The sequence below is a fragment of the Triticum dicoccoides genome, chromosome 3B (assembly GCF_002162155.2).
Source record: "Triticum dicoccoides isolate Atlit2015 ecotype Zavitan chromosome 3B, WEW_v2.0, whole genome shotgun sequence".
Lineage (NCBI taxonomy): Eukaryota > Viridiplantae > Streptophyta > Magnoliopsida > Poales > Poaceae > Triticum > Triticum dicoccoides.
In genome coordinates this window covers 565,538,358-565,561,330 of record NC_041385.1, presented here as the reverse complement: position 1 = coordinate 565,561,330, position 22,973 = coordinate 565,538,358, and positions in this window count along the sequence as shown.

Genomic DNA, 22,973 nt, shown 5'->3' with positions numbered 1-22,973 from the left:
GCTAGGGTTTCGGCGCGGGCGGGCTGGGGCGGCGGTGTGGGCTGCGGGGCAGGGTGCCCCGGCTTATAAAGCCCCCCCCCCTCGGGCGGAGTCCCGCTCGGGTACGGCCCGGAGTCGGTTGCCTTTTTTTAATAATTTCAACATAGAAAAGAAAGAAAATAAATACTAAACAGACTCCAAAAATCCCGAAATAAATATTGGCCGTCCTCTAAAAATAAGCCGGACAAGATGAACATTTATTTGGGCCTAAAATGCAATTTTGAAAAACGTGCATTTTCCTAATTCAAATAAAATAGCGATAAAACTCTGAAATAAAATCTTATTTGATTTTATTATTAAATCTCCAATATTTCTTTATTTTGGGAAATTCACTTTATTCCCTCCCTCTTATTTCATAAAAGAAATATACGAAGATAAAATAATTAAAATCAAATGATCCTTTTTTTCAAAATTTGAGAAGAACTCAAATATGAAAATAACGAAATCCCCAACTCTCTCCGTGGGTCCTTGAGTTGCGTACAATTTCTCGGGTCAAGCAAAAATGCAATAAAATATGATATGCAATGATGATCTAATGTATAACATTTCAAATTGAAAATTTGGGATGTTACAAACCTACCCCCCTTAAGATGAATCTCGCCCTCGAGATTCGGGTTGGCTAGAAAATAGGTGAGGGTGGTCCTTCCGTAAGTCTTCCTCTCGCTCCCAGGTGGCTTCATCCTTGGTATGGTGGCCCCACTGAACTTTGCAGAACTTGATAACCTTGCTGCGGGTGACTTGGCTGGCAAACTCGAGAATCTTGACTGGTTTCTCCTCATAGGTCAAATCACTATCCAACTAAATCGCTTTCAGTGGCACTGTATCTCTTAGAGGGATATCGACCATATCTGCATGGCACCTCTTTAACTGGGAAACGTGGAACACATCATGAACTCCGGGCAGTCCTTCAGGCAATTCCAACTTGTAAGCAACTTCTCCCATACACTCCAAAACTTTGTATGGTCCCACAAAACACGGCGCTAACTTTCCCTTAACTCCAAAACGCTTAACTCCTCGGAGTGGGGACACACAAAGATAAACTCTGTCTCCGACTTCGTAAACTTTCTCCTTGCGTTTAGAATCCGCGTAGCTCTTTTGCCTGGACTGGGCTACTTTGAGTCTATCGCGAATCAGCTTAACCTTCTCTTCAGACTCTTTAATCAAATCTGGTCCAAACAACTAACGATCTCCAACTTCATCCCACAGCAACGGTGTCCTGCACCTCCTTCCGTACAAAGCTTCGGAAGGGGCCATCTTCAAACTGGATTGACAACTATTGTTGTAAGAGAACTCCGCATATGGCAAATTGTCGTCCCAACAAGATCCATAATCTAGCACGCAAGCTCTCAACATGTCCTCCAAAATCTGATTGACCCTCTCGGTTTGTCCATCTGTCTGCGGATGAAAGGCTATACTGAACTCTAGCCTGGTACCCAAAGTTTCGTGCAACTGATTCTAGAACTTTGAGGTAAAGTGGGTTCCTCTATCTGAGACAATGGTCCTCAGAACTCCATGCAGACATAAGATCCTGGTCATGTATATCTTTGCCAACTTAGCACTTGTATAAGTGGTCTTCACTGGGATGAAATGAGCTACCTTTGTCAAACGATCGACTACAACCCATATTGATCATAGCCCGAACGAGTTCTGGGCAATCTTGTGATGAAATCCACGCCTAGCTTATCCCATTTCCATTTGGGTATCGGCAATGGCTGTAGTAATCCTGCTGGCTTCTTATGCTCTGCCTTTACTCTCTGACATACATCACAAACTGCTACATACTCCGCAATATCCTTCTTCATTCCGGTCCACCAGAAATTGTCCTTCAAATCCAGGTACATCTTGGTATTTCCTGGGTGAATCGAATACGGCGAATCATGGGCCTCCTGCAGAATCAACTTCTTGATCCCCAGGTCATTAAGCACATATACACGGTCCTCAAACCATGAGGTATCGTGCTCATCCTCACGAAATCCCTTAGCTTTTCCTTTAGTCATCTTCTCCTTTATCTTGCCAATCTCCTTGTCGGTCTTCTGAGCTTCTCTGATCTTATCCATCAAAGTAGACTGAATCTCTAAGGCTGCTACATAGCCTCTCGGAACTATCTGCAAACATAGCTCGCGAAGATCTTCGGCTAACTCCTTTGGTAACTCTCCGGTCATGAGAGTGTTTACATGGCTCTTGCGACTCAACGCATCAGCTACTACGTTAGCCTTTCCTGGATGATAATGTAACCTCATATCATAATCCTTGATGACCTCCAACCATCCCCTTTGCCTGAGATTCAACTCCTTCTGTGTGAAGATATACTTCAAACTCTTGTGATCCGTGTACACCTCACAATGGTTTCCGATGAGAAAATGTCTCCATGTCTTCAATGCATGCACTACGGCTGCTAACTCCAAATCATGGGTGGCATATTCAACTCATGAGGCTTAAGTTGTTGTGAGGCATACGAAACAACTCTTCCTTCCTGCATAAGCACTGCTCCAAGTCCTCGACAAGAAGCGTCGCAATATACCTCATAATCCTAGCGCTGATCTGGCAGAACCAACACCGGTGATGTAACCAAATGTTTCTTAAACTCCTGGAAACTGGCCTCACATTCCTCAGCCAATTTGAACTTGGTGTCCTTCTTCAACAACTCTATCATAGGTTTTGCAATCTTCGAGAAATTCTCAATGAACCTCCATTAGTATCCTGCGAGTCCAAGAAAACTCTGGATTTCTCCAACTGATGTGGGTGCTTCCCAATTTGTCACACTGACAACTTTGGTGGGGTCTACTGTAATTCCTTCTCCGGATATAACATGTCCGAGGAATCCAACTTCCTTCAACCAAAACTCACACTTGCTGAATTTGGCGTATAAATGATGTTCTCTGAGCTTTCCAAGTACCAAACGCAAATGCTCTTTATGCTCCTCTTCGTTCTTTGAGTAGACCAAAATATCATCAATGAACACCATGACAAACTTATCCAGAAACTCCATAAACACCTTGTTCATCATGTTCATGAAATAGGCAGGTGCATTAGTCAGACCAAATGACATAACGGTATACTCATATAGCCCGTACCTTGTGGTAAAAGTTGTCTTAGGTATATCCTGCTCTCGAATCTTCAACTGGTGGTATCCTGATCACAGATCGATCTTGGAAAATACTTTAGCTCCTTGCAACTGGTCAAACAAATCATTGATCATCGGCAGTGGGTACTTGTTCTTGATTGTCACTTCATTCAATCCCCAATAATCAACAACCATACTCAATGATCCATCCTTCTTCTCCACTATAAGCACTGGCGATCCCCAAGGTGACGAACTTGGGTGAATATAGCCTTTATCCAGTAACTCCTTAATCCGCTTCTTAATTTCCTCCAAATCCTGTGCGGGCATCCTGTACGGTCTCTTAGATATTGGCCCTGTGCCTGGCAAAAGCTCAATAAAAACTCAATGTCTCTATCCGGTGGCATGCCTGGCAATTCTTCTGGAAATACATCGGGGAAATCCTTCACCACTGGTACTTCCTCCTGTACAACTCCTGATAAGGAATTCACTTGAGTCCTCTTCGGCTCATGCCGTGATACATACTTGATCCTTCTTCCTTCTGGGGTGGTGAGTAAAATCGACTTTCTGGTGCAATCAATGTTTCCTCCATACATCGATAGCCAATCCACACCCAGAATCACACCCAAACCTTATGACTCCAAAATTATTAAATCTGAGGGAAAAACATGCCTACCTATGGTCAATGGCATCTGAAAACATCCTTGGCTTGCCATATACTCTGCTCCTGGTGAGCTTACTAGCATAGGTATTCTAAGAACTTTGGTGGGCAGTTTATACTTATCCACAAATCCCCTTGATATGTATGAATGCGATGCACGAGTATCAAAAAGAACGATTGTAGTAAAGGACTTAACCAAAAACTTACCTATTGCTGCATCTGGCTGAGCTTCTACCTCCTCCATGTTAACGTGGTTCACTTGCCCCCTGTTGAAAGGGTTCGGCTTCTTCCCAGAGCTTCCATTGCCATTTCCATTCTTTGCTTCGGGACATCCATTGGCATAATGTCCAGTCTTATGGCATTTGTAGCAAGTGACGTGACTCAGATCCTTCTTGGCTGGGGTTGCTGGGTTGGTACGGTTCTGGCCCTTGCTTCCTCCATTACCATTCCCATTCCTGGGGCCACTATGGTTGTGCAAACTCCCTCCATTATGATTGTGGCCTCCATGGGTATGCTGAAAAGGTCCTCCCGAGTTCGGGGTAAAACGGGACTTCTGCTGAGCTCCAGAATTGTACTTCCCTTGTCCATACTTCCTCTTGCGGTTGTCAATCTGCTGCTGCTTCCCTTCAATCATGAGAGCTCTATCTACCAACTCCTAGTAGTTGTTGAAAGTTGCCACCATCAACTGCATGCTCAGCTCATCATTTAGTCCTTCCAGAAACTTCTCCAGCTTAGCTGCATCCGTAACGACGTCATCTGGGGCATAACGGGCTAGCTTACTAAAATCATCTGCATACTGGCCAACAGTACGTCCTCCTTGCCGCAAGTTGCAAAACTCATGCTTCTTCATGGCCATAGCTACTGCTGAAACATGGGCAGTACAGAAAGCTTGCTGAAACTGGTCCCATGTGGCAGTGTTAACAGGGTAAGTGGCTGTGAAATTCTCCCACCATGATGTTGCGGGTCCATCAAGCTAATGTGCGGCAAAACTCACTCTCTCTGCATCTGTGCATCCTGCAGTGGTCAACTCCCTTCCAATCTTGCGGAGCCAATCATCAACAACTATCGACTCGGTACTACTAGAGAACACCGGCGGATTCAGCCTCAAGAAACGGGCCAAGTGCTCAACATGTGGTGGTGGTGGTGGGTTGTTGTTGTTATTCCCCTGATTCTGATTCTGGACTAATATCTGCATCAATGCATTCTGCTGCTGGATCAACTGAGTGAGCTCCGGTGGGAAGGCAAATCCATTGTCGCGTCTCGGAGGCATCTGAGGGTTTAGAAAAGATGAGAAAACAGAATAGAAATAGATCTAGAGGGAAAACACTACCCATATGCTCATGAAACAAACAATCAATAACACTTCAATCAATTCAAACAAGGGCATACAACGGTCTAACTATCGTTACAAAAGTGCTCGGACTATACTATATACATGGGGGAATACTACTTCTGTTATGGTGGTCGACTAGAAAAATTGATTGGTCGAAGACTCCATGATATCTGTTCAGCTTCATCAACATAGTCATCATCGCTATCGTCAGGGTCCGAGTCGGTGTCATCGATGATGATGTAGTTCTCCGGGCAAGTGGAAACGTTGTCTTCTCCTCCTAGCGTGGGGTCTCCCATGAATACTCCAATCTTCTTTATCAGGTCATCATTCTTCTCCAATAATGTTACGATTTCCTCCTCATATCCATCGCGTGTATTCTTGAGTTCTTCTTCCAGCTCTGTGATCTTGGTCATTGCCTTCTTCAGATCTATCATGCCTGCGCACATCTGGTTCTCCTGGCGTCTAATGTGCTGGTTTAACTCCTGGATGTAAGATGCAATTGATCTATCCTTCCTGGTGCTGATCATCTCCCATTGCTCATCTCGGCGCCCAAAAATCTGGTAGATAGTATCCTTAAGATCCTTGTGATAAATTTCTCCAATGCGTCCCATGGTGATGTGGGCTGCCATGCTCTTTCTTAGACTCCAGGTTGGTGCATCGAAGGAAAACTCTATGGGCTCAGTGACAGGCATGAATGCTCTTCCGGGAACTTGAACTTGAATCATCCAATGCTCCTTTCTGGTAGAGTGGCGATATAGGTCCCGGTGAAGCTTGGTACTCCGATGTTTAGATATCTAGTGACTTCCTTCAAGTGACGTTCGAAAGGTGTATCTTCATCCGGTTGCCTAAACTTTCCTTGCATCTGCCATCCTAAAGAGTAGAAAAGGGAGAGGAGTTAGAAATGAGGAGAGAGTAGTGATCTATGGCTTTAGCTTAGTGGTCGTGTCCTACAGTCAGCGTGTGCTCTAATACCATCTTGTAGTGACCAGACCCCAAACAGTCTGATCTCTGTTCATCAGTGTCATCCCTGGATCGGTAATGCTGACACGCACAATACTTGAAGGATTTATAACAGAGTAGCAATCACACACTTATTACATCGAATGTCTCAAAAGAGAACTTATTACAATAAATATGGCTTAAGGCCATCTAATAACAATAATAGCGGAAGGCTTGGAAGATAAAGTGAGTCCATCAACTCCAACAACATCACTGAGTGAAAGACCATGACCTAAGGCACCTTACTCATCGTCTGAAAAGTCTGCAACATGAATATTGCAGCCCTAAAACGGGTCATCACATGGAATATGCTGGCAATGTAACACGTAGAGAGTAATGAACAGAATAATGCTATCACTACATGCATATATGGCTGGTGGAAAGCTCTATGGTTACAGTTTTGCATAAAGCCAATTTTTCCCTACAACAAAGGAATAGATTTTTATTTAACTATCATGGTAGTTGTTAAACATTGAGAAGGTTCACCCAACTCAATCCAAATTAAGCATCATCATTAAACCCAATCAGATTAAATTAAGTAACATGATGAGATTCACATGATAATCCAGATACTAGATACTCAAAACGTCCATAACCGGGGACACGACTAACCATGATTAGTTTGTACACTCTGTAGAGGTTTGCGCACTTTTCCCCACAAGACTCGATCTCCTCCGTTAGATTTCTCGCACTACATGGTGTTTGAGAAACGGATGACCAAGACATAGTCTTTCAGAAGTGTTTGCACCTTACGATGGGTAGACAGTTACACCTACTTTCCCCTACATCTGCTAGTCTACCACTGTAAGAGTTCACACAACTTAATCAACTATGCTAGAGCCCATAGTAGCTTGTGGTTGCACACAGAAGTTTCTAGCATGAATAAATCTCATGATCCCTTTGAGCCTGGGTGGCGGTCCATAGGAGAATCATACGGTACCTCGGGATTTCCAAAAATACAGACAACATTGGGTTCCCCACGTGCCTCAATCCACCCAGATGTGTATTAAAGTTGCCACCTTAAGTTAACCATTAATTAACAATACTCACATCTGTCATGGAAATACACTCAGTGAATCCACGTCTACTAGCATAGCATAGCAATATAAGCAAACGTAGAAGTAACTCCCAAAGGTATGATAATAAACAGGACAATAGGTACTACCTCATCTACTTCCCAAAACCCACATGTTAAACAGATCCTAACCATGCAATTGTTTGAGGGTTGATCTAATGCAATAAAATTGGGTAGTAAAGAGGTATGATCAAAGTGTTACTTGCCTGGCTGAGGATCCGTGAAACCTAGAGACTTGTAGTAGCAAGCTGTGCACTCCGGGTACTCTATCGCAAACAAACAAGCATACAATAAGTACTCATCTAATGCACAGGAAAAACTCAAATAAGAGATCTATCCAGAAATTTCAACTTAAGAACTCCGGTTTGCAAAAAGAATCAAATCAAACAAAGCAACAAAACTCAAACGTCGAAAGAAACAAGCTTCGTTTACTAATATGGATCTAAGTCAAATTTTACAGTAGCAAAAACTTGTTTAAGTTGGTTAAACGAAAAGAGGGCTTCGAGACGAAACTCTAGGCGCTTGAATCACCTGATTCCGATAAACGAGCGAAAATATAAACTAAAACGAAAATCGGATCAGAAATCACAATTGGAAATAATCACGAAAACTCCAGGAAAAAGAAAAATGGACGAACAGACTTACGAACGAACGTTCTCTATCTGCGGCTAAATGACGAAAACCGTTCGTTAAAATGAACGTACGAATGAACATCCGTTAAATAAACTAAACCAAGAAAAAAACCGACGAACCGAAACTAAAAAAATGGATCTACCGTTTTAAAAAAACCTAATGGTTTTTTGCAGCGGCTACCTCGGGTCCGACGGGATTCCGGCGAGGCGGCTCCGGCAGCGGCGGCGGCTACGGGCAGCGGGGCGGCAGCGGTGGCGAAGTCGGCGGCGGTGGGGCGGCGGCTAGGGTTTTGGCGCGGGTGGGCTGGGGCAGCAGTGTGGGCTGCGGGGCAGGAGGCCCCGGCTTATAAAGGCCCCCGGGCGGAGTACCGCTCGGGTACGACCCGGAGTCGGTTGACTTTTTTTTAATAATTCCGAGGTAGGAAAAGAAAGAAAAGAAATACTAAACGGACTCCAAAAATCCCGAAATAAATTTTCCCTGTCCTCTAAAAACAGGACGGACAAGACGAACATTTATTTGGGTCTAAAATGTAATTTTGAAAAATGTGCATTTTCCCTAATTCAAATAAAATAGCGATAAAACTCCGAAATAAAATCTTATTTGATTTTATTATTAAATCTCCAATATTTCTTTATTTTGGGAAATTCATTTTATTCCCTCTCTCTTATTTCATAAAAGAAATATATGAAGATAAAATAATTAAAATCAGACGATCCTTTTTTTCAAAATTTGAGAAGAACTCAAATATGAAAATAACTAAATCCCCAACTTTCTCCGTGGGTCCTTGAGTTGCGTAGAATTTCTTGGATCAAGAAAAAATGCAATAAAATATGATATGCAATGATGATCTAATGTATAACATTCCAAATTGAAAATTTGGGAAGTTACAAGATCCCTTCTTGGGGCCTTTTCCGGTGATCTATCGGAGGGGGAATCGATCACGGAGGGCTTCTACATCAACACCATTGCCTCTCCGATGAAGCGTGAGTAGTTTACCATAGACCTTCGAGTCCATAGTTATTAGCTAGATGGCTTCTTCTCTCTCTTTGATTCTCAATACCAAGTTCTCTTCGATGTTCTTGGAGATCTATTCGATGTAATATTCTTTTGCGATGTGTTTGCCGAGATCCAATGATTTGTGAATTTATGAACTTGATTATCTATGAATATTATTTGGTTCTTCTCTGAATTCTTATATGCATGATTTGATATCTTTGCAAGTCTCTTCGAATTATCGGTTTCGTTTGGCCTACTAGATTGATCTTTCTTGCAATGGGAGAAGTGCTTAGCTTTGGGATCAATCTTGCGGTGTCCTTTCCCAGTGACAGTAGGGGCAGCAAGGCACGTATTGTATTTTTTCCATCGAGGATAAAAAGATGGGTTTAGTTTATGCCTCTACATCATGTCATCTTGCTTAATGCATTACTCCGTTCTTATGAACTTAATACTCTAGATGCATGCTGGATAGCGGTCGATGTGTGGAGTAATAGTAGTAGATGCAGAATCGTTTTGGTCTACTTGACACGGATGTGATACCTATGTTCATGATCATTGCCTTAGATGTCTTCATAATTATGTGCTTTTCTATCAATTGTTCGACAGTAATTTGTTCACCCACCGTAATACATGCTATCTTGAGAGAAGCCACTAGTGAAACCTATGGCCCCAGGTCTCTTTTTCCATTATATTGAATATATTAGTTTCCCGTCAACTTGCCAATTTCTGTTGTTGTTCCTTTTTAATTGCAATCTTTACTTTCCAATCTATACAACAACAAAGTACCAAAAATATTTACTTTATTATCTCTATCAGATCTCACTTTTACGATTGGTCATGAAGGGATTGACAACCCCTTTATCGCGTTGGTTGCAAGGTTCTTGATTGTTTGTGCAGGTACTAGGTGACTTGTGTGTCGTCTCCTACTGGATTGATACCTTGGTTCTCAAAACTGAGGGAAATACTTATGCTACTTTGCTGCATCACCCTTTCCTCTTCAAGGAAAAACCAATGCATGCTCAAGAGGTAGCAAGAAGGATTTCTGGTGCCGTTGTCGGGGAGATATAAACCAAGTCAAGACGTACCAAGTACCCATCATAAACTCTTCTTCCTCACATTACATTATTTGCCATTATCCTCTCGTTTTCCTATCCCCCACTTCTAAAACGATTTTCGAAAACCTTTGCCTTTTCTTTGACCCTCTTCTGTTCGATCTTTTGTTCACTTGTGTTACCATGTGCCTTCTTTTCGCTTGCATCTTTGCTTGCTAAAATTTTATGGATCCCCATCCTCTTCTAATCTTTTTAAGAGATCCAATTATGATGAACCAATTTCTAGTGATTTGAGTGCACTAGATTATTTTTATGAGGTTTTTCTTGAAATCCGTGAATCTGAAAATTGTGATGAAGGAATTTATGAAGAGATTCACGATAGCTCCTTGAATAAAAAGCATGATTGTAATGATTTTACTATAAATTCTATTGATGTCAATTGTGCTAAAAATATGCAAAACCCTAAGCTTGGGGATGCTAGTTTTGCTATGTCTACTATTTGTTGCAATAATCATGATTGGGGTGATTCTTCTTATGATCTTGAAAATTTATTTAAGCCACATGATGAATATGAGATTGATAATAGTGTTTGCAATATTGTTGAAAGTGAGTTTGGAAGAGTGTCAACTTTAGATCCCACATATTTGGAGAATGTTCAATCCTATGAATTTTTTGATGAAAGTAGGTTTGGAGAGGTCATAACTTTAGTTAATGTTGATCCCACTATTTTGGAAGAGAGTCAACATTGCATGCATGTGGATTGTATTGAGAATATGTTTTGTGATAGCTATATTGTTGAATTTTCTTATGATACCACATGTAATTACTATGATAGAGGAAAGTATGGTTGTAGAAATTTTTCATGTTAACAAATTACCTCTTCTTATGTTGAGATTACTATTGTTTCTTTCCGCTTCCTTGCATATGCTAGTTTTTGCTTGCTATGATAATTTGTTTGCCTATAATATGCCTATGCATAGGAAGTATTTTAGACATAGATGTGTTTATAACGTGTTTCATGATACTCTCTTTGCGCTTCAATTCTTGTCTTTCATGTGAGCATCATTGAAATTATTAATGCCTAGCTAGGGGCGTTAAACGATAGCTCTTGTTGGGAGGCAACCTGATTTTATTTTTGTTCTTTACTTTTTGCTCCTATTTAGTAATAAATAATCCATATAGCTTCTGTTTATATGTGTTTTTATGTTTTAATTAGTGTTTGTGCCAAGTAGAACCTTTGGGAAGACTTGGGTGAAGTCTTTGCGATCTTGCTGTAAAAATTAGAAACTTTTGCGCTCACGAGAATAGCTGTCATTTTTTACTGGGGAGTGATTTTAGGTTGATTATTTTTTAAGATGATTAATAGACAAATTAATCATGTCCAAAAATTTATTTCAGAATTTTTGGAGTTACATAAGTATTCTAAGGTTACAGAATGCTACAGAATCTTCTATTTTTGACAGATTCTGTTTTTCGTGTGTTGTTTGCTTATTTTGATGAATCTATGAGTAGTATCGGGGGGTATGAACCATAGAGAAGTTGTAATACAGTAGGTTTAACACCAATATAAATAAAGAACGAGTTCATTACAGTACCTTAAAGTGGTAGTTTATTTTCTTATACTAACGAAGCTCATGAGATTTTCTGTTGAAGTTTTGTGTTGTGAAGTTTTCAAGTTTTTGGGTAAAGATTTGATGGATTTTGGAATAAGGAGTGGCGACAGACTAAGCTTGGGGATTCCCAACGAACCCCAATATAATTAAAGGGAAACCAAAAGCCTAAGCTTGGGGATGCCCCGGAAGGCATCCCCTCTTTCGTCTTCGTTTGTTGGCAACTTTACTTGAGGCTTTATTTTTATTCACCACATGATATGTGTTTTGCTTGGAGCGTCTTGTATGATTTGAGTATTTGATTTTTAGTTTAGCACAATCATCCTTGCTGTACACACCTTTTGGGAGAGACACGCATGAATCGGAATTTATTAGAATACTCTATGTGCTTCACTTATATCTTTTGAGATAGACAATATTGCTCTAGTGCTTCACTTATATCTTTTAGAGCACGGTGGTGGTTTTATTTTATAGAAATTATTGATCTCTCATGCTTCACTTATATTATTTTGAGAGTCTTTTATAACAGCATGGTAATTTGCTTTGGTTATAAAATTAGTCCTAATACGATGGGCATCCAAGATGGGTATAATAAAGCTTTCATATAAAGTGCATTGAATACTATGAGAAGTTTGATTCTTTATGATTGTTTTGAGATATGAAGATGGTCATATTAGAGTCATGCTAGTAGAGTAGTTGTGAATTTTAGAGGTACTTGTGTTAAAGTTTGTGATTCCCGTAGCATGCACGTATGGTGAACCGTTATGGGATGAAGTTGGAGCATGATTTATTTATTGATTGTTTCCTTATGAGTGGCGGTCGAGGACGAGCGATGGTATTTTCCTACCAATCTATGCCCCTAGGAGCATGCGTGTAGTACTTTGTTTCGATAACTAATAAATTTTTGCAATAAGTATGTGAGTTCTTTATGACTAATGTTGAGTCCATGGATTATACGCACTCTCACCCTTCCACCATTGCTAGCCTCTCTAGTACCGCACAACTTTCACCGGTACCACACACCCACCATTACCTTCCTCAAAACAACCACCATACCTACCTATTATGGCATTTCCATAGCCATTCCGAGATATATTGCCATGCAACTTTCCACTATTCTGTTTATTATGACACGCTCCATCATTGTCATATTGCTAGCATGATCATGTAGTTGAGATCGTATTTTTGGCAAAGCCATCGTTCATAATTTTTCTTACATGTCACTCTTGAATCATTGCACATCCCGATACACTGCCAGAGGCATTCACATAGTCATATTTTGTTCTAAGTATCAAGTTGTAATTCTTGAGTTGTAAGTAAATAAAAGTGTGATGATCTTCATTATTAGAGCATTGTCCCAGTGAGGAAAGGATGATGGAGACTATGATTCCCCCACAAGTCGGGATGAGACTCCGGACTAAAAAAAGGCCATAAAAAAAGAGAGAAAGGACCACATAAAAAATGAGAGAAAAAGAGAGAAGGGACAATGCTACTATCCTTTTACCACACTTGTGCTTCAAAGTAGCACCATGATCTTCATGATAGAGTCTCCTATGTTGTCACTTTCATATACTAGTGGGAATTTTTCATTATAGAACTTGGCTTGTATATTCTAATGATGGGCTTCGTCAAAAGTGCCCTAGGTCTTCGTGAGCAAGCAAGCTGGATGCATACCCACTTAGTTTCTTTTTGAGCTTTCATAAACTTATAATGCCAGTGCATCTGTTGCATGGCAATCCCTACTCACTCACATTGATATCTATTGATGGCCATCTCCATAGCCCATTGATACACCTAGTTGATGTGAGACTATCTTCTCCTTTTTGTCTTCTCCACAACCACCATTCTATTCCACATATAGTGCTATGTCCATGGCTCACGCTCATGTATTGCGTGAAGATTGAAAAAGTTTGAGAAAATCAAAAGTATGAAACAATTGCTTGGCTTGTCATCGGGGTTGTGCATGATTAAATACTTTGTGTGATGAAGATAGAGCATAACCATACTATATGATTTTGTAGGGATAACTTTCTTTGGACATGCTATTTTGAGAAGACATGATTGCTTTGTTAGTTTGCTTGAAGTATTATTGTTTTTTTGTCAATACTAAACTTTTGTCTTGAATCTTTCAGATCTGAATAATTCATGCCACAATAAAGAAAATTACATTGGGAAATATGCTAGGTAGCATTCCACATCAAAAATTCTGTTTTTATCATTTACCTACTCGAGGACGAGCAGGAATTAAGCTTGGGCATGCTTGATACGTCTCCAACGTATCTATAATTTTTGATTGTTCCATGCTATTATATTATCTATTTTGGATGTTTAATGGGCTTTAATATGCTCTTTTATATTATTTTTGGGACTAACCTATTAACCGGAGGCCTAGTACCAGTTTTTGTTTCTGCCTATTTTAGTGTTTTACAAAAAAGGAATATCAAACGGAGTCCAAATGGAACGAAACCTTCGCGAGGATCTTTCTTGGACCAAAAGCAATCCAGAAGACTTGGAGTTGAAGTCTGGGACTCTACAAGGAAGCCACGAGGCAGGAGGGCGCGCCCAGGGGGTAGGCGCCCCCACCCTCGTGGCCCCCTCATAGCTCCACCGATGTACTTCTTTCGCCTATATATACTCTTATACCCTAGAAACATCAGGGAGAGCCACGAAACCACTTTTACACCGCCGCAACCTTCTGTACCCGTGAGATCCCATCTTGGGGCCTTTTCCGGCGATCTGCCGGAGGGGGAATCGATCATGGAGGGCTTCTACATCAACACCATTGCCTCTCCGATGAAGCGTGAGTAGTTTACCACAGACCTTCTGGTCCATAGTTATTAGCTAGATGGCTTATTCTCTCTCTTTGATTCTCAATACCAAGTTCTCTTCGATGTTCTTGGAGATCTATTCGATGTAATATTCTTTTGCGGTGTGTTTGCCGAGATCCGATGAATTGTGGATTTATGAACTTGATTATCTATGAATATTATTTGGTTCTTCTCTGAATTCTTATATGCATGATTTGATATCTTTGCAAGTCTCTTCGAATTATCGGTTTAGTTTGGCCTATTAGATTGATTTTTCTTGCAATGGGAGAAGTGCTTAGCTTTGGGTTCTATCTTGTGGTGTCCTTTCCCAGTGACAGTAGGGGCAGCAAGGCACATATTGTATTGTTGCCATTGAGGATAAAAAGTTGTGGTTTATATCATATTGCTTGATTTTATCCCTCTACATCATGTCATCTTGCTTAATGGGTTACTCCGTTCTTATGAACTTAATACTCTAGATGCATGGTGGATAGCGGTTGATGTGTGGAGTAATAGTAGTAGATGCAGAATCATTTCGGTCTACTTGACATGGACGTGATGCCTATGTTCATGATGATTGCCTTAGATGTCTTCATAATTATGCGCTTTTCTGTCAATTGTTCGGCAGTAATTTGTTCACCCACTGTAATACATAATATCTTGAGAGAAGCCACTAGTGAAACCTATGGCCCCCGGGTCTCTTTTCCATTATATTGGATCTATTAGTTTCCCGTCAACTTGCCAATTTCTGTCGCCGTTCCTTATTAATTGCAATCTTTACTTTCTAATCTATACAACAAAAGAATACCAAAATTATTTACTTTATTATCTCTATTAGATCTCACTTTTGCGATTGGCCGTGAAGGGATGGACAAACCCTTTGTCGTGTTGGTTGCAAGGTTCTTGATTGTTTGTGCAGGTACTAGGTGACTTGTGTGTCGTCTCCTACTGGATTGATACCTTGGTTCTCAAAACTGAGGGAAATACTTATGCTACTTTGATGCATCACCCTTTCCTCTTCAAGGGAAAACCGACACATGCTCAAGAGGTAGCAAGGAAGCACGAAATGATGAACTATGATTGAAAATTGGTGCAAACATTGACGTTCATGCTAAAGATCTTGCCTCCTTGAAAAAGGCTAAGGACTCTTGCGAAGAGTTGATTAATGATAAAAGTAAGCTTGTGAAGTCTCATGTCTCTCTCTCTCTAAGGATTGTGAGATTCTATCAGTGTCCCTCAAGACTAAGGAAGAAGAGCTCACCCTTCTTACAAAGAGTTTTGAGACACTCAAGCTTACTTATCTTGAAACTATAGCCAAGGCTTACTCTTCTCCTATTATCAATGTTGATGCTTGTACTACTAACTCTAGTAGTGACCTAGCATCAATTCTTGAGGAGAATCATTTTCTCAAGGCTCAACTCGAGAAAGGTCTCATAACATGTGCCCAAAAACAAAAGAACCTTAATGATGTATTGAGCCAACACAATGAGGTGTTTGCCAAAGAGGGGCTCGGGTTTGACCCAAGCACAAGCAAGAAGAAGTCATCTTCTCAAAGGTGCACCACTCCTCTAAAAGAAACATTTGTACGAGAAGGGCACAAGGAGAAAGGTAAGGTTGTGAGTGGGAAGGCCACAAGGGGCATGCCCACTCTCAACAAGCCAAAAGAGTTCATGCCTCCATCCTATGTACTCCGTAAAACTAAGGATGGAGAAGTTTATGGAAAATTTGTTGGACCTCGAAATGCATTCCGTTCTTATGCTATTTGGGTCCCTAAGACCCTTATGACTAACTTGAGAGGTCCCATTGTGAAATGGGTGCCTCTAACCAAGTCATAATTGTGTGTAGGTTGCTTTCTCTGGTGGAGTAAAATGGGTGATCGATAGTGGATGCACCAATCATATGACCGGAGATAGTAAATTGCTCTACGAATTCGTGGAAGCTATTCAACCATTTATGAGCATTATGTTTAGTGGAGGGTCAAAAGGATAGGTACTCGGGTTAGGCAAGGTGGCTATCACAAATGACATGTCTCTTGCAAATGTCATGCTTGTCCAATCCCTTAAATACCATTTGCTTTCCGTTCGCCAATTGGATTTTGTTGGTTATGATACACTCTTTGGACTAACGGATGTGAAGGTCTTTAAGAGAGATACTCTCGAAGTGGCCTTCGTTGGAGAGTTGGATGACAACCTTTACACGGTTGATTTCTCGAAAGAGAGCACATTCCGTGCAACTTGTTTAATTACCAAGGCTGACAAGGGGTGGCTATGGCATCGCCGGCTAGCCCATGTCGGCATGAGAAATCTTCAAGATCTCTTAAAGGGTAATCACATCCTTGGGCTAACCAATGTCTCTTTTGAGAAAGATTGTGTGTGTAGTGCATGCATAGCCGGGAAGCAACATCAATCAAAGCACCCACCCAAGAATATCGTGTCTACTTCAAGGCCTTTGGAGCTCCTTCATGTGGATCTTTTTGGGCCTCCTTCATGGGATAGTCTTGGTGGGAAAAAGTATGGACTTGTCATCGTTGATGTTTGCTCAAGATATACATGGGTGTTTTTCCTTGAGTCCAAGAACGAGACAAAGATCACCTTCATTGATTTTGCCAAGAAAGCACAACGCAAGTTTGACAAAGAAATCTTGGCAATAAGAAGTGATAATGGCTCCGAGTTCAAGAACTACACCTTGGAAGGATTTCTTAGTGATGAAGGGATTGAGCATCAATATGCCATACACGCCTCAACAAAATGGTGTTGCAGAAAGGAAGAATCGTACACTTGTGGAGATGGCTAGGTCCATGTTGGATGAAGACAAGTCGCCACATAGTTTTTGGGCTGAGGCTGTCAACACCGCATGCCATGCATCAAACCGGCTCGTTCTCCGCAAAATATTGGAAAAGACTCCATATGAGCTCCTAACCAAGAACAAGCCAAATGTCAAGTATTTTTGTGTATTTGGGTGCAAATATTTCATCCTCAACAAAAGAGAATGGCTAGGAAAATTTCAATCCAAAACAACTAAGGGCATATTTGTTGGCTATGGATCAAACTCTCACGCCTATAGAGTCTACAACAAATCCAATGGATGTGTTGTAGAAACCTATTACCATCTTCATCCTACGCCTCCCACGGATTGATAAACCTTAGGTCATCCACTTGAGGGAAATTTGCTACTGTCCTACAAAACTCTGCGCTTGGAGGCCCAACACGAGTCTACAAGAAGAAGGTTGCATAGTAGACATCATCTACCTCTCATCATCCATGCCTTCCGCTTCATCTCTCAGATGTGCACACAGTGGCGAATACAAGGGGCAGCAAGAGCCCTGGCCTCCCCAAACATCACTATATTGAGGATAATATGAATCTGATCAGTAGATCAATTGTTGGTAAAATGGTTTAAGTTGATGAATTGGCTCTCCCCATAAAGGATTAGCAATGCTTGGGCCCCTAGCTCATTTAATATTCATGGCTCCACCACTGCGCACAACCATGGACGTTCTCGCCCCCTCTCTTTAAATATCGATCTCGCACTTGTGCACTCCTTCACAGTCTCCCTCCACTTGGCCCCTCGCACCATCTTCCAGCCCCTCATATCCTAGTGCTTGTACGCTCGTAGAGCTCTTCCCTCTATTTGTCTCTATCGATATCTTGCGTGGTCGACCCCTCCCCTCCCTTCTCGTATATAACCCCGACCCCATGCACATACATGTATATATATAGGCCTCTCCTTCACACAAATTACATTGACACATATTCCCTCACCATATCTTAGTATCTCTCACACACACGAACTACGTGTGCGAAATAGAAGAGGTGCACACACGCACTCGTTCCCACATATAAACGCGCGGGTGCACGGTGGAGCATATTTGTACAAAAAATGAGTGTGTAGAAAGTCTTTAGATGATGTGCCACTAGTCTATATCTATACCTCTATATCTATATCTATATCTATACCCCTATATAGTGTGCGAATAGTTTTGAAAGATGGTCATTGGATGAAGCCAATCCGATGGTCCAGATATGGCAAATCTGAGCACTACTGGCCGTTGGATATCATCTACATTCCACCAGATTCTGCCACATGTACCATCTAGAAGATTCCATGATTGAACTTAAGCATAATGCACAAACCTCAAAACACAAGCACTTCTCCTTTGTTCTAGAATCTTTCGTATCATAATTGCCCAAACTTTTTTTTCTAGATGAATTGACATTATCTCTACTCTTATAAAAATCAGAGTTGGTGATGATGGTGTGCTGCAATATAGGTCGTCCGATCCATATCTGATGGATAGGAAGGAAACTATGACAATTTATCCGCACTCCTCTCCACATTTACAGATAAGGCCTTCCCTCGTTCATCCTTTTCTCCCACAAGATAAAATATTCATACAAATGCATCTTCATGTTCCGTGCAACGCACGGGCATCTTGCTAGTTTGTTTTTACTTTATGATTTACAACGCACAATTCCATGAATCTTAAAATAGATTAACTTTTTTTTAAACTAATTGATTTTGAATGAGATGAACTATAAGAAATACGAATGTATACATTATGTATATATGACTCAAAGCTTGCATGCTATAGTGTGGTATTTATTCATAATTTGGTTGCCAAATCTCATGCGTGCAATGCACGTGTACCTTACTTGTACTTCTAGTATGTGCAAAACATATAAATTATCCAATGGCATGCTACACAGTATCTCTCCCTTTTTCAGTTAATATATTATGATTAAAATGATGTGGGGCACATCCATGAAGCCACGTGGCACATGTGGAGGCGTTGTCGCGACCTTCTTGTGTGGTTTGATCACAGTGACGTGTTGTTGGTTCCAGAAGAATGTACTCGTCCTCTCTCACGCACACTAGCAGTACGTGCACTAAGCGAAGATGGGCACACACACACACACTCATTCCCTTGCACACACATGCGGGCACACAGTGGGCCGCATTTTTGTACAAAGATCCACCCTGTGTTATAACTTGACACGTGTAAAGTTGTTGACTTAATTGATGGTCAATTAATACATCGCATGCAAATTGAGTGGACGTGAGGGAGGAAGTAGTTGAGAATAAAATTACTACTCCACTGCATGCATGTGAGTAGTTAAGTCATGGGTTGCTACTTCCATTGATCTCCTTCGTATTTTGTGCCAATTTTTACCATAATTTTAAGCAACATAATATTTATACATGTCATATATAGTAATATCATTGAAAACTATGTCATGCGATTACAATGATATAATTTTTGGTGACATGCATTAACATTTCCTTATTTAAAATTTTGGTCAAAAATTGGCACAAAATAAAAAAGGGGTCCAATAAACTAGGACGGAGGCAGCATGATCAATTTTTCCTAGGCTACTGTTGGTGGCCTTTGTATTTAAGTACGGACGGAGTGGAGTGATAATCCCCAAGTGCAAGGAATCACCGCATCAATTTCCAAAGGTGGAAGTGATAAGTATGGAGTGTCGAACCCACAAGGATCTAAAGGTAAGATCAATATTCTCTCAAGTCCTAGCTGCCACTGATATGACTCTATGTACACTGAACGTTTGCTTCCATCTAGTAACGAGAAATAAAACTACGTTGTGGGTATGAAGAGGGTAGCTTTGCATGATATCGGAGAACTAATATATTAAAATAGGTGTTGTTAACAAAAAGTTAGAATATATTACTACATATTGTAAATAGCGAGTGTGGAATAATGATGGGTTGGTGTGAGGAATTGTCCTAGGCAATTGTTAACAAGATCGGTAATCATTATTGTAATTTTATATGAGGGAGAAGCCTAAGCTAACATACTTTCTCTACTAGGATCATATGCACTTATGCTTGGAACTCTAGCAAGCATCCACAACTACTAAAGATCATTAAGGTAAAACCCAACCATAGCATTAAAGTATCAAGTCCCCTTTATCCCATACGCAACAACCCCTTACTCGGGTTTAAGCTTCTGTCACTCTAGCAACCCACTATAAGCGAATCATGAACGTATTGCAACACCCTATAGCGGGAATCCTTCATGTGTGCGCGGCATGGAAGGCACCATAGGACAACACCCAAATAAGACATACAACTCAAACCAATCTAGATCATCAATCAACCCAAAAGACAAAAGAAATCTACCCAAAACATCATAGGATGGCAACACATCATTGAATCATAATATGTGGCATAAAGCACCATGTTCAAGTAGGGTATTACAGCGGGGTACGAGAGACTAGACCGCTTAAAAGAGATGAGGAAGGTGATGAAGATGGTGATGTTGATGAAGACGATCACCACGGCGATGGTTCCCCCGGCGGCACTCCGGCGCCACCGAGAGAGGGGGAGAGAGTCTCCCCCTTCTGCTTCCTCCTCCATGGCCTCCCCCATAGATGGGAGAGGTTCTCCCTCTGGTCCTTGGCCTCCATGGTGATGATGGCCCCCTCCGGCTTCCTCCTCCATGGTCTCCGGTGATGATGGTCCCCTCTGGCAGGGTGCCGGAGAGGGCCTAGATTGATTTTTTTTGTGGCTATAGAGGCTTGCGGCGGTGAAACATCCAATATAGGGTTCTTTCTAGGGGTTTTGGTAATTATAGGATTTTTGGCGTTGGTCTCACGTCAAGGGGGTGCTCGAGGAGTCCACAAGCCATGGGAGCCCTCCTTGGAGGGTAGGGCGCGCCCCCTAGGCTTGTGGCCTCCTTGGCCACTTCCTGGCCCAGCTTAGGTGCTTCGGGGGTCTCTTTGGGTCCATAAAAAATCATCATAAATTTTTAGCTCATTCGGAGAACTTTTATTTCTGCACAAAAATGACACTAAGGTAGTTCTGGTGAAAACAGTGTCAGTCCACGTTAGTTCTAAACAAATCATACCAAAACCATATAAAATTATTGCAAACATGGCATGAATACTTCATAAATTATAGATATATTGGAGACATATCATGGAGTAGTACTATCTTTATCTTAGCCTCGTAGGGCTCTCCGAGCGCCTACACTCGCCTTCCTCCCTTACCCACCGGATCTCGCAATGGAGGATCTTGCCATGGATAATCCCTTAGATCCCAGGATCCCGTGGACTGCCCTCTCGCTGTGGCCCGCAACATTGCTGCCTTTGAGCGAAACCCACATGTGTTTCGGAGGGGATCCATTTCTCTGGGATCACATATCGGTGGCGCTGGAGGACATGCCAGGGCTGCATTTCAGGTGGTGGGCAGCAAGGGAAAATCGGATAAAGGAAGCGTCGCATTGATTAGAGACAAGTTCAAAGGAGTTGCGCCTGGTGAAGCACAAGGCGAAGGCGCAAGTCGATCTCAGGGGAGAGATGCTGAGGGATGTCAGCATCTGGTAACGTCGTGTTGATTTTGAGTTGGGGCTAATGTCATAGAGCATATTCACAGAGTCGACTGCTGAGGAAAGAACGTGCATGCCTGCGGGATGGGATGAGCAGCCGATGGAACTGTTCAAATGGGTGGTAGTAGATGCCAAATCACGGAGCCAGCTGCGGCAGTGGCGCTAGGCATGCATCGCAGGCGAGGTGAGTTGTGCTCCTTCCCCGCCAGCGATGCAGTGACCTACTCGGGTGCCGCTGCAGTGAACTTGCGGCGCTATGGCGGTTTGCAACCATGACAATTAATCCATCTATATGTATTGTGTTCCTATGAAAATACTTGGACGTTTGGAAAAATATGGTAATTTATTTATCACTAGTTTTGAATGCTTGGTCGTGACAATCACCCGAAGCCACAACCACAAGTCTCCATCGCGTAATACTTACGGTCGGTCACACCAACAGACGGTCGGTCGGACCCGCGTCTCACTGAAGAGACATGCATCAGCAGTTACATCACTGACTTGTGCGACTGCATTTGAGCAGTAGTACTTGAAATTTGTGTTCTAGGAAACTCATCGGGAGCCATTTCGGGCCTCGAAACCAAAACCATCAATTAATCTTTAGCTTGTTCCCATCACATTCCAAAGTAGTATCAAACCTGAATGTGTTCCCACTATGCAGGTGTTATTACTTGTGCTAGTACTAGGTTATAAAAATGGGAACTACCTAGCCAAAAATTACTCTACCTTCCTCCTCATAAGTCTTTCTTGTTTGTTCTTCCCTGCCATGGCCGATGTGCAGAGCTCTAGGTCGAGAACTACTAGTAAGAAGGGAGAGGCGACCAAGGACGTGAAAAAAAGAGGGATCGCTGCCTTGCGGGGGACTCAAAAGATCTCCCACGGGCAGGCGTGGGCTCCCATGAGTGCCCTACCCGCGTAGGCGAACACGCCAAGCTGGTGGTGCTGGAGTCATTATCCCTCGACGACATGCCCGATCAGCTCAATAAGCAGAAGGAGTTGATCAATGGCTTGGTGGAGCTGCTGAAGTAGAGCCTCGATGACATGCTTGCTGAGATCAATATGCAGGAGGAGTTGACCACCGTCTTGGTGATGCTGCTGAAGGAGAGCATTGCCGCGGGTAAGAAGGCGACCGGTGAAACCCTGCAACTTCAGGAGGACAAAGCGAAGCTCCACCATGAGCTCAACCTGCTAAATGAGGAGAATGCCAGCTAGAAGAAGCTGCATGAGAAGAGTAGATCCTTGGTGAAGATGATGCATGCCCTTGTCATGGAACAGAAGGAGGAGTTGGTGAAGCTCGGCATCAAGGACCTAGCTACTGTCAAGGTACGTAATGCGGCGGTGGAAGAGATGAGGAACGCTTGC